The 17,037-nt window shown below is 36.9% G+C and overlaps 1 protein-coding gene across 2 annotated transcripts in view; it reads right to left on the bottom strand.

The window, feature by feature from the left end:
* The window catches only part of CDH6 (cadherin 6), a 113,788-nt gene extending 107,482 nt beyond the window's left edge, over positions 1-6,306 (bottom strand). Inside the window, exon 1 of one of the 2 annotated variants that reach the window (XM_039842736.1) lies at positions 6,122-6,306. The gene's annotated coding sequence lies outside the window, so the exon portion shown is untranslated. Of the gene's footprint in view, positions 1-5,861; positions 5,991-6,121 lie in introns of those variants that run through there. The other variant, XM_039842737.1, reaches the window with a different exon arrangement.
* Between the last annotated feature and the right edge of the window lie 10,731 nt (positions 6,307-17,037).

The raw sequence follows: 17,037 nt of genomic DNA on the forward strand, positions 1-17,037 counted from the left end.
TTCCTTCCTTCTTTTTTTGTGAGATTTTACTTTGTAAAGAAATCATTCAGAACAAATACTGAACTGTGATGGTAATGAAACGACAAAATTGTGTTTACAAAATAAGAAAATAATTATTTTTATCCATCAGATAAGGATGGAAATAAATATAGTCTTACTCAACTCTTCCCACAGTCCCAAATGCTATGTACGTAGTAAATATGTTAATGTGCCGAGAAAGAACAGATGCCCTCAAAGGGTGCTGTGAGGAGTTCCCCTTGCCAGTTAAATACGTATGCCAATTAAATACGTCGCTGTCATTTTAAGCTACCTTCCTGCAGTACTCCCTCCAACATAAGGCTCTCATTTAAGTGGGAGGAGCTAATTTATTCTCTTATAAAAAGTCCATTATTATGCTCAAATGGCCCACACAGTCCTTTTTACTACAATTATAAACTCTATTGCATGCTTGAAAATGGTTTTTCAAAAATGAAAAACCTACATTTTCCTCAGCCTTAAAATCTGCATTTCTGTGGTCAAAATAATCAAATCATTCCTATGCCCTCTGCTGTTCTGTATTTCTCAGAGAGAGTCACACTTTTGCTTCTAAGATATCACAAGTGTTAGTTAGCAGCACATTCATAAAATGCTTGGCTCAAACAGAAGTTCCTTGGAAATTCAAACCAAAAGAGAGATAAAGAGGATACAAGTATAACATTTTCCTTTTGAGCTATTGAGTAACTATTACTATATAGAATGCACATAAAATACTTAATGTGTGACATGTAGAAAAACTTGGTAAAGTTTATTTTTATTTACTTTATAATCATTATTATTTGGGTATATAAAAATTCTGAGCCTACTGGTCACTTTTTTTATCTTGACTAAATATATATATTTATATATTTATATTTATACATTTATATATTTATATTTATATATTTGCCATATTTGTTATCAGGTGGGGTGGGCTGTCTTTCTTTTTGTCTTTCATTTTGATATGCCACATATAGGATTCAAATGGGCGACATATTTGGTCAGTATATCTTTTGTATACTTTGGGTTGCAGGTGTCAGAAGGACACACAGTTTATCTATTTAGCTTGTAGTACAATAAAGATAATAGAAGGAAAAGAGTTGACATTCTTCAAGGCACTAAAAAAAACTTCTTACTTTGATTCTCATGAGAGTTCAGACCACTTTTTTAAAAACCTGCTCCTGTGGTTATTTTATGATCCATGCTGGATCATTTCTTTTAGGTGGCGATTTTTTTTTTTTAAGGATAATTTTCAAATTTTCATTCCATGTTGGTGAAGTGTAGGGTTTATAAACAGGTTAACAATGTGATTGTGTTTATAAAGTTGTATTTAATAGTAGCAGTATTTATAAAGTAGAAAATGTACCTTGTGTAAAAATGGCAACTTTGATTCTAAGGCTATTCTTATGTTTCCCTCTTATGTAAAAATTCACTTCCTTATCTCTTTTCATTTTACTCACTTGGACACCTCAGTTTAATTTTTTCTTCCTATAACTTGTTAGGTCTCCTGACCATCTTTTGGATGATCTACCAATTTGGGAAATTATAGAAAGACAAAAACACAGTGCTCTTCCAAGTGATAAAATATGAAAATAAACCGTACTCTCTGTAGTGGCTAGCTTTATATTCTTCATCTTTATAAGTTATTCTTGTCTACAAGATAGCACTGCATATTGTATAAAGTATAAATGCTGCCCATTTATACTTTACATCCAATTTAATAGTTACATTCTGGCTTCAATTAAGCTCTTTCTCCTATAAATCTCAGCAAGAGGATCTGATTAATAGAAGAAATGAGCACACAACACTGTTAGTGTAAAGATATTAAACAGATGAAGCAAAGTAAAAGTCTTAAGCAGCTAGAGTACTGGCTGTATCTGGTCCCGTCTGACCCAGCCATTTTGGCTTAAAGAACTTTACTCCATTTTTCTTTTGTAGTAAATGAAGGTGCATCACCTTTTTGAAGAGTTATTTGTACTTTTCCCCTTACCTTACCTTGTTACTTTGTGAATTATGGGTTTACAAAGGCTATATACATTTGGCTCTATAGTTAATTAGGGAGAACCTGAAGTTTCTCATATGACTGTTTTGAAAAAGAGAGCATTCCTAGGAATAGGAATTTTGGAAGTGTAGGCCAGATAAACTTCGTAGGAGGAACGCTCAAACAAAAATATTACTGGTTAGATCCAGAAAAATGCCTCAACTTCTCATCTGTCTACAAAACAGAATAAAAATCCCAATGTAGGAGGAAAAAAGATGAAAGAAGGAAGAGAAAAAGAAACAACCCAAGTCCTACATTCTATATTCTCTAATTTTATTGGAATAGTGTTACAACTGGGTGCTCTATGTATTTTATTCTTTTAGCAATTTTCCTATTAGCATGATGTTCTTGAGTCTTCGTATTTAGAATCGTTATTCAGAAAAAAATTTGAAACCAGAGAAGTTTTGATTATCTACATTTTCACCTTTTTGCGAAGCAAATAAGGTAAGCTTAGTAGACACTAGCTAGGCTGAAATGCTATTAAAAAAATGCAATTCAGACTGAGTCACTGTTCATTATTTTTAAACGAGACCCTAATTCTGATCGACCCCAAAGAATGGGCTGCCGTGACTAAGCAAGCAGCATAAGGCAACTGGCTTCTGCGGATGTTATCTCATTTGGAACACATTTCAAACTTTAGAACAGATTTTTAAATTAGAAGTTGAAACCTGCAGACTGTTAGAAGAAGCTGATTCACTCCCATAGAACTTATCTTACTTTAAGTAACTGAGTTTTTTAAGAAGTAGGTTACCTAAAATGTGTTGTGATATATCAAAGAGAAATAACATAGCCTTATAAACAAAAAACTCCTCCTAGAAAAAGGGTGACATTTGCATCTAAACAGTTTTTGGACTTTTAATATATGCATATTTGAATGGGGACTTCTTTAAATTGGAAGCCTTGTTTAGTACAACTTGTGAATGCTCATGGGTCTGTGAAAGGTTAAATTTTTTTCTGCAAGTATTTCTCTAGTGGCGGGGGTTCTTCACGTGGAACTTTTTGAGTTATAGCTAAAATGCCTATTATTATCGGGTAAATGTGAATGAAGGAAGTACAGTCTTGGTAAGGTCAGAAATAAGGAAAATCTTATATTGATGGTGGTAAAATTCTTTTTAGTTGGCTATTGCTTTTATTTGGAATCATAGATAAGTTACCATAAGTCTGGATTCCCAGAAAACTATGCAGATATTCTTGAGTTCCTTAAATTAGAGGAACTATACAACTGATAGCAATAATAATGATTTTGACCTAGCTTGAATGTCAAGATAGAAAAAATTAGAAAATACAAACTTGTCTGTGGAAAAAAAAAAAGCTGTCATGTGCTTATTATCTTAGACGACAAAATCCTTGATGCAACTGAACTACAGGGAGAAATGCATGAAGTGACTGACCCGCTAGAGGTCCCTTCCAACTAAAAAAAGTTTCGACAGTTCAAAAGAGTAAGTTGCCTTAGTAAGTTGGCATTTATGATTGCAAAGCAAGTAAGGGCCAGAAGGGGGGACCACATGTTTCACTTCCTCGGGAAGATACATTGTTTTATTCAGAATATCACATTTTATCTCTTTTTTATTCCTATATGGGACAGTCACTCAATTAGCTCTAATTAGATATTAAGAACTTGTTCTAAGTTATTGAAGCATTTGCAATAAGAAAGTATCATTTGATGGTCGGGAACGGTAGTTGTGTCTTCTACAAATTTTAGTTAGCTGTTTCAGGTATTTCAGAGCAGTATTTTGCAAGATAAGTTTTTTTTCATAAAAAGGAAGAGTGCCTCAGAGTAAGTATTTACTTGTAAAACTGATGAAAGTGGCGGGTGGAGGAGGTAAAATACATATTTTCTGATAGTAGGCAACTTGGTAGAAAATGATTTTGTTTCTATATATTATCTTTACAGAGTTAGCATTAAGAAATGTAATTGCAGTAAATTGATGTAAAAGCCAGATAGTAAAGGGACTAAAAGTCCCTGTGGAGCTACCAGTCAGTCACTTACTTATAATGGCAGCAAAAGATAATTGTAGACGTATAGTAGAACTAAACCATTGCCATTTTCCTTCAAAAATGTGCTTCTGCTGCTCATGCTTTTTTGCAGAAATTGGTTATTTCCTCTGCTTCGAAAGTATGCCATGAACTATCAAAATAGGTAGAAAAGATCTGCTTTTTATTTTCCCCCCAATACCTTTTTAATTAGAACACACCAAAGAGCAAAAATGGGTGAGATGTAATCCTGTGTGATTGTATTTTCCAGTAAATTGTTGGGTTTCTTTTAAGTTTTCGGGCTCTGTATTGAAAATCTGGCTTTTGGCATAAACTTTGCCCTCTTCCTTATGAGGTAATGAAGATATCTGCTTGATCATATCCCCTTCCATCACACAATTTGTTTTCCGGCTCTCTAAAACAGCAAATACAGAGCCATGTGAGTGCTATTATGCTAAGGATGATGCTCGAGCTAAAATGGAAGAGATTTTTTTTCCTAAAGTAGAATCCTAAAGGTTTTTCTTTCCAGGTAAAGGCATTATCAAGAAAAGAAAAGAAATCAGCAATCCTGGGCCACCATTTGCATAAGCATGTTTGCTTTTCATTTTCAGAGTTGTGCGCTAGCTAAGCACATATCCCTGTGTTCCTTTTCCAACACATGGAGGAGTTTGCACGTCCTGGGTAATGAACACTCAGGAAGCCCATAGTTTGCATGCGCACCCCTCCAGAGCAGCCATACATGTATGCACCAGCTAGTCCAGCAACATTCTTATAGGAAAAACCTCTTTTTTGCCCACATTATGTACTTCAGTAAGTGAAAGTGAAGATTGGAAGAGACATGGGCTTGATACACCTCATTAGTGAGAATATTATAATTAAAATGTCTTTACAAAAAAAAATGAGAGAGGGATAGAGAAATGTGTGGCTATTCCAGATGATTAAACTTCTTGGTTCTTAAATGTTCTCAGTAGTTAACTCCGGTGAACAGCTCCTTGCACTAAAGGGGACCTGCATGTAACTCCCCATAAAATATGGATTTTATTGCAGCAGTGACAACACTTCTCAGCGCCACGCTGACCTCTCCAGCATCTCCCACCTCAAGATCTCTGATAACTCTTAGCAGAATATCTAACTACGGAAGAAGTAATCCCAGCTCAGCAACTGCTGCAGTACACAACATTGCAATGTCCCTTTTTATTAAACTCGGGATTAACACATTGAGGGCTTCACTTTTCCTGCATCGGACATCTAACACCAGGCGCACTGGCTCTACTCTTCAGTCCGTGGAGGCATTATACGCCAGCTTTGTGCCTGGCCAGCCATGAGAGCACGAGCAAGCTGTGTTTTCCACATGACTTTTCCCTGGACAGTGTGCTCCATTTTTGGAGTCCAGTGTAAGACTTTCCTTGCAACCTAAGCATTTCTGTCCTATGCGAGCTGGCAGGCATTGCCCCGAACGAGCGAGCTAACAGTTTTCTTTAGCTCCTTCTCTGAGCCAAATCATCTCTTTACCTTAAGTTTTCCTTATTGGGAACATTCAGGAGTTTTCAAGCTACCCGATTTACTGCTTTACTCCAAAGCCAAGAAACGTAACTCAGTCAAAACAGTCCTCGCATAGACCCTTATGCTATGGGCAGGTGAAAATAAATCAAGCCCCAAACAGCTCCGCGGGTCCCCTGTGCACACCAGCGCCCTTGGTAATTAACCAGCCAACTTTGCAAATGCCGGCGCTCCCCTAGCAGACTCTGCCAGCGAAGAGAAAGGCAGCGAGTTCTTCCCGGCCGCCCCGTTGCATATGCCCCCAGCCAGCCCCACCGTGGATCAGCCTTACCAGAAGGCGGAGGAGCTGCGCCCAGGCTCCCCGGGAAGCAGCGCCCGTCTTGGGCAGCGGCAGCAGCACTGCCGGCGTAGCCAGACCCACGCGCCCGCCAGGACCCAGGCTTGCAAGCCTCCCTCCCAACTCCAGCGTGCGGCACCCACCGGGCGGAGAGGGCTCTCTCGCTGATTGGCTTCCATCGAAGCTACAGAATTAAAAATCAGAAAAGGCATGCACAAACCACTACCACCGCCGCAGAAAGAGACTGAACCCACCTCTGCTTGCCTTCCTGCTCCCGGGGAGACCCTGCCACCCGCTCAGGCTGCTCGTGCCTCCTCCGCTGTGCTTGCCTGCTCTGCGGTTCTTGCTGCCGCGGCTGCAACTGCAGCTCTTGGGATGGGAAGGTTATGGGGCTTGGGAGAGCTGGCTCTTGTGGGCACACACTGATTTGCAAGTGAATGAAGTGGGAGGGAGCAAAGAGAGGAGGACTTTGTTAGAGAGGCCCAGTGCCTGCCCCCACCCGCCCCCTCCCCTTGACAGAATGACTCCCTGTGTTTGAAGTCCTGAGCAATTCCCTCCTTGTAATGCTCCCTCAGCCCTAGGCTTCTCTTTATTTTCCTTTATTATTTTTTGGGGGGTTAAGACACACGCAGAACTTATGTGACTCCGTCTGTTATCTCTTTTATACTATCAAAAGGCTCCCTGTGCTATTAGCAGCAAGGGTCTGATTTTTTTAGCGACTGAGCATTTGCAATTCCCAGGGACACAGTTCCTCCTCTATCAGTTGGCCAGCTTCGTGTTATAGCATGCGTAACATGCAGACATATAAAACAAACCTAGTCTCCTGAGATAACAGTACCGGTGGCTTTTCTTTACAACATAAACAGGCGTTCTCCAGACGCAAGCAGACATAGATTCAGAAGTGTCTTTCCTTCTCTCCTGCCAGGAAGACAGGTTTTTACATAGTCCTGTGATCTTTGTTACTCTTTCAGTGAGCAACCTCAGGATGTTGTAGCATGAAGACATGCTTTCCTGGGTTTATAGAAACAAATGAAACCTAGACACCCTTCAGGCTTACCATGACTTATGGCTGATTCTATCTTTCTAAGTGAGTTAATACAAGGATACAAAAGACTTACAGAAGAGGTGTATAATGACAAGGTCTGCTAAACGGTTTACGATCTTTCAGAAAAGTTCTCGAAGTAGGATAAATTAAACTCTGGAACATATAGCAGTTTGAGTAGCTATATTTACAGGTATAAAAAAGTAATTTGTAATATTAGGAAACTAAGCTGCAAAAATCTTAAACATGTCAAAGTATTATTAAATGAGAGTAATGGTTTTCTGCATAGGAGATGTAGACACGATGGAGTCAAGCACTGTTGGATTCGGAAAATTAAATCTAATTACGGCAGTGATTGCACCAGGGGTCAGCAGAATCCCAAACCAGCTGTTGGTGTCTGCTTCAAGTTCATGGGGAGGTCTCCATTGCATGGTGCTCTAAAACAAATTCCAGGCTACTTTGGCCTCTGAGTGGTTAAATTGGTTGGAGGTTGGTCTCCTTCCCAATTGAGCTCTTACTAGAAAATCTTTTGTTTCTCTAACAGAAGTTCAGGCATTTAAATAAAGCCCAAATCAAAGTATTTCCTCTAGGCAGTCAGTGCTTCAAAGAAGTTTGCATGGAATGGTTTTAGCACAGATGTTCTACACATGGAAGATGGAAAGAATTTGAGTTTCTTTCTTGAAAAGACCTTTCCCTAATGAAGAATTGCCACCAACTTACAAAAAGAGGCTGAACATATTTTCATGCAGCTCTTTAAACTCTTGTGGAGGAAGAATAGGCAGAAAAAGCTGCTTTTCATTCATAGTCCATTCCTCAGATTAAGAATTTTTTATGCATTTAATTGGAAATACTAGCTCCTTAATGTTTGAATAGTCCTTTACTACTTACAGCATACTTTCGTAGATATTTTCTTCAATTCTTCTTACAACAAACAGTGAGATATTTTCCCCATGTAAGAACAGAGGAAACAGATTGATGAAGAGATGGCATAGGTTAAATAAGACGTAAAACGCAATAAACCTGGGAAGCAGAAGAGGCAGAAATATTACTGATAAAACTGTGTGCAGGTGTGTGTGTGTGTGAATAGATATAATCATATAATTTATATTATATAATTCTAAGTATGCCAATAAAATAGTATTTTAAGATTACCTTTTATAGAAAGATATGCAAATTTATTTCTATGGTCAAAATGGGATAATAGTGAAGTTGATATTCTACCTATTGAACTAGTTAATATCTCACAAAGGAAATCTCTAATTGTTTGCAATATACTATTCTTCAAACTCCGTTAAACCACATATCGAAGGTGATTAAAACAACTACTTTTTGTTAAGAATGGATAAACAATCAATTTGCTTCTAACAGTTCAAGTGGCAGCACTAAATTACATAAAAGATAGTACTTTTATACTAAAAAAAGTTTTTTTGTGTAATTTTTGTGTAATTTCTAGTAACATGTACCACAATAATTATTAATTTTTATTTCTATAATTGATGTAAATATCCAGAATTATTTTATTAGTTTAGAGATAAAGAACTGAGCATTACTAAGGTTAAATGATTACCTGGTATCGTATCAGTACTGTTCCAGTTCATCATCTGGCACACCAAAACATGCTGGCAAGTCACAGAAGATAATTAGAGATAGTTAAACAAACGATGGGGTCTTTGCTACCATCATGGAGCGTCTTCTCATGAAACTCGAGTGGAAATTCTTCAGGGCCTCCAGAAAGACCTGGAAGCAGGCACCAAGAAGCCACCAGCAGACTGCCTGTGGTGCTACTCCTCTTTACTAGGCTTCTGCTTCTGTTTTGTCTACCTTCACACCTACTTCCTCTGTCTCTAAGTCCCCAGGGCAAAGCAGCACCATCCACAGTTCCAGAGATCACCTGTTGGAAATGAGTTTCTCTTTCTGCTACACTGCTAGTTTCTTTGAAAGTCAGGTGTTCCCCGGGACCTATCTGCTGAGGCAGGAGGAGGCAGCAGGGTTACCTACATACTGGCTCCTCTAGGACCAAAAGGAGGGGCATCCGCTAGGGAGTGTCCTCGTGACCTGAAAAGATATTTCAAAGAGGGTGCCATTCTATATATCTTCTTGTTTTGTTTTGTAATTTGGTAGAGCTGAAGCATCTCATCACCAGTTTTTAGGCTACTTCATTATTTTATATGCTTCCGTAAAAATTACTTGTACTTCTCTCTTTTTATAGCTTGCAAAGTCAATAAAAAAAACTCCTTCATAGACCATTACTAGGGATATTAATTTTGATGAGGGATTTTTCAACTTCCACTAAATCTCTCTTCAGATGATTAAGAGGCTATCTTATCCTTATAATGGGGATGCATATAAATAAATAATTGCAAGTTCTCTGACTTTATTTTCAATAGTATACATCTGTATGCAATGATTACCTGATAAAAACATTTTCATGATCATCAACAATTATTCTTGATTAGAAGAAAAAGTTCACTTTTAAAACCATGTGCCTAATTAAGAATCTTGGCATGGCTGGTTTTGATTCAACCAGTTCAAATCTTTCATCTAAAATTTACACTTAAATTTGTTGCCAGAAAAAGTGCACACACTACAATGTTTATTACTAAATTGTCATGGATGTGCACAAGTGGACAAATTTTACTGAGGAATGCATGCCTGTTCCCCACCTCTGTCCTCTGTGTGTGTGTACATGTGTGATATGCACTCACAGGCATACATACACACACACACACACACACACACACATATGCACATACCAATGCTTAAGGAGGAAAAGAATTTTAACTATAGATATTATTGAACTGAAACAAAGGAAACAAAGGAGATGGGAAACCTCGATGGAATTCCACTTTTGTGAGAGCCGTAGACATCTCAATACAAGCTAAAATAAATCCACAAACTTTGTGTGCTCATCCAGGTTTTCTAATCCTGGGAGAGTTTCCAATACTGTATTTAAAAATGGGTTGGATCCCAGGATGCATTAAGACATTTACCTCTCGGTCATTATATTTGACTCATCACTATAGGGAGATTCAAATAGCCAGGAGATTTCCAAATTAGATAAACACACAGCACCAAAATGTTATTGACTTACATAGCATTTTAGTACTCTGGGCATTTCAGAATAGGTAGAGTAGACTTCAATTTTTGCTGAATTCTTTTTTATTCACTGCTTTGTGGTAGAATCTAAATTTGCCCAATCAGGTATGTACAACTCAAGTTTGGTGGACTGTACTGTGCCAGTGAAGAAGCATGTTCTGTGTTTGGAAGAAATAGCTCATCAAGAGGATATGCAATATGTTAGTATATTCTTTTAAATAACTGGTATGGACCAGAATAATCAGAATACTCTACACTTCCATTCAGAGAGAAAAATATGCCCTTTATTCCACTAAACTCCCTCCCACTTGTAGAAGCACTTGATAGGAATAGTGGTGGGCTGGAGCGGGAGAGACAATATAATAGCACATGTTCAAAAATATTTTGGGATTTTATAGATTATGAGAGCAAAAAAATTTCACAATTTTTTTTCAGAAAGAAGACAAAGAGGAAGACAAGAAGGAAAGAAGATTATTCTCTGTATAGGTGTAAGTATTTCTTTAAGATAGACCAGACCCCACCTAGAGCCCTCTGTTCCTCCTTAGGTACCATACTTAAATAGTCTTCTCTCTCTTGGCCCCTCCTCTTGTGTTTCCATTGCTTTTTGTAAAATACCATCTTTATCTAGACCTCATTGTTTACATGTTCTTTTTCATCTGTTAGACTGTATATTCATTGAATTATTGAAGGTAGAGCATTTATCTGTTTGGTCATCATTTTATCTCATAGTGCCTAAAGAAGTGCTTAGTGCTTACATGTATAAATAAATAGAGATTCACATAAACTATAATGTATTCATTAGACAGAAACTGGAGATGGCTTATAAGCTAAAGACATACTTATAAGCTAAAGACAGTAAGACTGGAAAAGAGAAGGTTCAAGTTGGCCATAAGCACTCTTCAAATACTTGAGGAACTGTCCTATGGAAGAAATTAGACTGGCTTCTAATGGGATGGATGCTTCAATTAATATCAGCTGGTGAAGCCACTGGAAGATACTGTATTTCTTTGATTCAGAGATACTCAGATTTTCATATTTTCACATCTCTGAAATTTCGATGCCTTTTACAATTGATATGATAAGAAAGCATCATGTCATGTTATAATTGGCAGTGTCTCTTAGTGACATATAGAGTAGTGGTGCAACTTACTACCATTGGCTTCTTAGATCTGATGACAGGCAGATGGTAGATTTCAGCTCAACATATGGAGGAATTTTCAAGCTATTAGTGCTATTCAAGATGAAAGGTACTGGCAGCTTCAGGATAGACATGAGTTCCATCCCTGAAGGCATTCAGTGATAGACTGGACCAATACTTGTTATAAACTCAAGCATCAGATTTGAGATTGAATGATCTTTCACATCTTTGTCAAACTTGAGATTCTTGAATTTTGATCCAAACTTCTTATTTTTGTATGTGAGGAAAGAAAGATCACACAGGTTAAGTGCTTTGTCTGAAGTCACCAATCTCAGTAGAGGCCAAGACTGGACTACCCATGTCTCCTATTACCCAATCTAAATCTTTCATTTACTATATATCCCTGTTTTCTCTTCAGGCTTGCCGCGTAGTAAATGGGTACATAACAATATTTTTAAAAGGACAATAACATTTATTGCATGTTATTTGTCCTCTGTAACAAGTACCATTTACTTGTTCTTTACATGTATTTATCTAATCCATGCGACAGCCTATGTGCTAGGTATTATTATCATTCTTTTTTGCAGAAGAGGAAACTGAGGAATGTAGAGTTAAGTAATTTGTTCAAGGTCACGCTGTTAGTATGAGTCAACTGAGTTTCAAACACAATTTTAAGTGACTTCCTGTACTCTTAATAGCTATATAGGGGCTTACAGATTCACAGAATTTACTGCGGAATCTATACACAGTAACGTGTATAGATCAAAACCTACGTAGTCCAAATTTTCTGATTTTAAGATAAATGCACTATCTCCATTATTATTTGCCTCAAAATACCTGGATAATGGTTTCAACTCTCTACTGTATTTATGTCCAAACAAAACCTTAAGTGCTTCTGTTAAATTTTAGGGCCCACACAAAGCTTACTGTAAAACCAAGTAATTACCTCTCTAATCAAGAAAATTTAGTTTTATTCTCTGCCATGTGTGTACTCAACCCATACCTACTTCTACTCTTTTCCTCACTTTAGATACCTATCCCAAAGTTGAGAAAAATCTGTGTTTAATTTATTTCCTGATCTCTATTTCTTATTCATTCTGGGCCCTTGGCCATCTGTAAGGATGCATTGACTCTTACTAGTCTTTGAGGAAAGCTATCTTTATATACTTCTGGATCCTCAGGGGCAGCCTTCATTCCTCAAAAAGGAATCCTTCATAGAGGATACAAGCAGAATTATTGGTCACAGCTGTCTTCTCTTCACCCTTGGGAAACTCTATTTGTTATCTCTCTTAGAAAAAAAAGAAAACTGGGAAAAAGCTGCTGAATGTCAAATGATAAGGAAATTTTTAAAAGAACTTTAGTTAAGTCCATTTTTGGGATACTTTTCCAGACATCATAATATTCAAAATATCAGAAAATATTTTCATATGCTGGTGGTTTACTGAAAAATTGTGTAGTCTTGACCAACACCTTGTCTCTTGGCCTTAGTTTGTTTATCTGTGTAATGAATGCCTGAAACATTTTTCTACTCCAGTAGTTATTCTGAGTGTTTTCTTTACCTTGCTATTTTGTGTGCGGCCACTAGGGGGACAAAGGCAAGGCCTTTCTGTTAAACTTGCTTCCCATTTCTAATTTGGAATAATGGTCTTAAAGAACAACCAAAGGGAAAGCTGATTTTTCTTAATGAAACATTGACTATTTTAAAATGTCTTTTTTATTAATTGGTATTAAACTGTGATATGAACTTGTACTTCTTTGTAAAATTTGAGAATTTGAGGAAAATGATTATTACTATTTCTATGACCAGTAAGGTCTTTATAAGTATAATCATGTATCTCCATGAACATTACCATGTAGGCAATTTCACTGAGCCCATTAAGAATCATCTATACGGGGCTTTTTGAAAATATCACAAGCCACAATCTTTTAAAAATGCAAATAAATACATTTAAAGAACATTTTGAAAATTTTCAGTGGTTAAGAAAGCTGATTCTTGCTAATAATTAGTTAATACTTTCAGAAACTAAAGCAACACAATGAGAAATTTCTAATTGCAAAGTTAATGTTATGTAATAATACACAGTATATAATACTTCATACATGATAATCTTTAAAAGCAATTTTAGTAGCTAACATAATATTGAACACTTATCATGTACTGGGCAATGTGTTAAAAGCTTTTATTTATACTCTTTTGATTCTCTCAACAACTCTGTGAAGTAGTCACTTTATCATGTCCATGAGTAAATGGAGATTTAGAGAGTTTTGTTATCGTGCCTGTCACACTGCTGGCTGGTAGCAGAATGGAACTTTGAACCCAGGAACACACACACATCAGAGTGGCACACACTCTTATGCCCCAACCGTCTCGCCGTCCTTTGGCAATAGCCTATGTGATATAGCCCTTTTTAGATTATAAAATGATTCGTGTTCCCTACTTTTTGTATGTTCACTACAATTCTCTTCTGTAGAGGATGCATATATTGTTAGCCTTCTTATTTTCAGGCAGGGCAGGTAAAACTCAGAAAAATCGGGTGCCGAACAATAATCTACCGTTAGACTTTGACGGAATGCATTTAGAAACCAGAGTATTTTATCTTCAACTATTAGAACCAGGATCTGGAAATGGGATGAAGATTTCTAATTCCTGAGCTATTGGTTTTGAAAAGCTTATAGTCCAGCTGTCTCTAACTTAAAAACAAGACTGTAAAATTCTCAGCTTTAAACTTCCTATTTTTGAACATCAATAATCACTCCGTTTATCCAATGCCTGTTATGTGCTGAGAACTACATTCAGTGCTTTATAATAGCCTTGTTTGATTCCCCATGACAACTTTTCTAAGGTCAATATTTATTTCATGTTACAGATGGGAACATGTACCTCAGAGAGATTAAATAACTTATCCGAGGTCACACAGCCAGCAAACAGTTGGATATGAATCCAGAGCTTAAGTATGACTTGAACTCAATATCCTTAATGAGGTTCAAGGTATCAGATTTGTTTGAAGTAGTTGTGACATTTTCTATTCTTAGATATAAATATGCCCCAAGTTGCAACTGGTGAGGCAGGAAGCCTATGGCTTTATGTGGATGTGAGGAAGTATATAAAATAGAAGAGGAGGGTAAGGTTTCTGCTGGTCTTCTGTTTATTTTTCAGAATATGATCTTTTTTTGTGAAGAATAAGGCAGACCTGTTCAGTCATATAAAAAATTGGGGCAGTTGTCCTGGAGCAATTGGCTCTGAGCAGTGAATACGGGGGGTTGAAATGCAAGCCCTGTCCACTGATATGATAATACTTAGTCTGTTAATGTTCCCACCACCCACAGTATTGGGAGTCTCCTGCCTGATCCCCACAGCTGAGCCCTTTATTTTAAAAGATGTATTTCACTTTTTGTTCATTTTAATGTTATCTTTGTTTAACATGGAAGAAGAAAAAAAGCACAAATCATGCCTCTCCTCAGTCCCCTCAGCCCATTCGAGATGCTGAGGGATTCGAGAAAAGGGGGAAGATCTGATAAGATTATATAGCAGTTCAGAAATAGATTGATGGGCCTTCTTCAAAGGGTTTAGTTTAAAATAACTGATGAATCACATAAAATTAGTCCAAAAAATAGAATGATGTTATATGCCCCTGGTTTTTTTTTTTTTTTTTTTTTTGGTATATTTTAACTGTGACAGTTTGTCATGAAGGTTTTGGATAAGTATATGAAAGTTATATTGTATTCTTATAGTAGTTATTTTTATTTGTGCATTTATTTATAAATGTGTTCAGTCTTCATCTAAGTTTTTTCAAAACTTACTTGAAACAACAATTTTGCACTGAAAACTAGTAGATCTTTAAAGTATGACTTTTTTCATGTGTATGTGTAGTCAAACCTCCAACCACATCACGTCACTTCTCTGCTCGTGCACTCGGGATTTCCCATGAACGGAGGCAAAACGATTGGGGGAACTTGAATTATATGCATAAGTATGATAAGACTCCATTTAACTGACATTTTAGTTTGACCCCTCATTCCTTCTTAACTCTTTCTCCCTTTTTCCACTCTGTTGGAAGCATCAAGACTACCCCAAAAGAAAATGATTATGCGATTATGATCCCAGAAAAAAATAGGTATCATGTGTCTTACTAAATCATTTTTGAATGCATATCTTATTCCACTAGTATTCACATGGCCTGTGATTTTAAACATACAGAGTTCTTGAAGATTGATTAAGCATTTAAAAATACAGCATCATTTTTGCATTTCCAAATGAAAATCATTAGAATAGGCTATTAAAAATGATAAGAGAACACATAGCCTATTGGATGCAACATTTAAATTCATGTTTTTCTGTTGCAAGTTTTTATGGTGGAAATGCTGTGAGAAATATTACTTAGTTCACACCTCCTTTGAATCCCTCTGTATGTTGCTGCCTCTGCCGTGTTTTACTAAAAAGTTACAGTGGCTTCAGTGAGAGTTTGTGATAAGTTGAACTCCTCACAGCTTGAGTCTTCCCTAACTTTGTAGTGAAAAGCATTGTTGTTGAGTGGATCACAGGTTGCTAGTTGCTCTGCTGGACCTGGCATTGGATCCAATGCCTCATGTTTATTCCTTGCTGCCTGGTGGCTCCATCTGATTGCCCTTCTGATGCATACCTCTGAATGTAGATGGGGGTAGAATAATATTTTGGGGTTCAGTATCTAAAAACAGAGCTTAGTGATCTAGGCCTTCCCATACAGCAGATTTCCTAGTTTGTGGTTTGCCCTCTCGGATTTGAGACTAATGCAAAGATGTTGATGGGTTTTAGAGGCTGGCCTCTTGGGATGTGGCAGCTTGCCATGATACCATCAGTTTAGACTAATGATTGCACAGAATTCTCATGAACAGATGGCTACTAACCACAATATTAATATTATTTTGCTTTGTACATTTAGGGAAAAAATCATTTCCACAGTTGTAAAGGAAAACCTCGTTTAGATTTTATAAAGAATGATCTGCAACAGAAATAACATGCTGTCAGAACCTGTTTTATATGCTTTCATTATCAGTGACAAATTGTGATATTAATTCTATAGCAAATTTGTGCTTGGGATTTTAGCATTTCTCTCAGCCATTTCCTTTCTCTGCATAGCTAACTGTAGAATAAAATGCTATGAATTTTACCTTGGAGGGAGCGACAGCTGGATTTAAATATTATCCCTGTAATTTGCTTAGAGATACTATTGTTTATAAATTTGAAGAGTGAATATTCTTTGACAAGATTTGGAATGAAGTAGAGATTTGAGGTAATTGCTTAGATAATCCAGGTAGCAGAGACATTTCTACCTGGATTCCCCCAATAACATACTCAAAAGAAATTTTTTTTCTGTTTGAAATAGTCAGGTAATTACTTCTGTGTTCTGTTTTGTTTTGCTGATGACATTCTGGTTGTGCATATTGGGAGAGATGTTGGTGACAATCCAGTTCATGTTGATGGAATGGCTGGCCTGTGATTTGTGTAATTCAGCAACGGGGTACCGATCATTATTTTATTTTCTTCAGTGTTCTAGACCTTCCGTAATGCTATTTTCAGGATAATTCACAAACAAAGGTAACTCAGGAGTGGCTACTATTAGGACATTAGGGAATTTAGCATGATTGCCTCAAGTACAAGAATTTGAAAATTTGAAGCAGTAGACTGAAATGCAACACTTGGCAGCAGTGTGCACTTCCTGTTCCTCTCTCAAACTGTCTTGAAGCCCAGTATAGGCAGACACGATTAATTGTGTGGAGTTTATTTGAATAGACCAGATGTATGGAAATGGTTTTTCACTTGTTTGTTTTTTTGAGTTTCTTATTCTTGTGAAGTTTTAAAAATATAATGTAAAAAAGGAAGAGGAAAAAACAGCTATTTTTTTGGATCTAATCAA

The sequence above is a fragment of the Pteropus medius genome, unplaced genomic scaffold (assembly GCF_902729225.1).
Source record: "Pteropus medius unplaced genomic scaffold, Ma_sr-lr_union100, whole genome shotgun sequence".
In the NCBI taxonomy this organism is placed as follows: Eukaryota; Metazoa; Chordata; class Mammalia; order Chiroptera; family Pteropodidae; genus Pteropus; species Pteropus medius.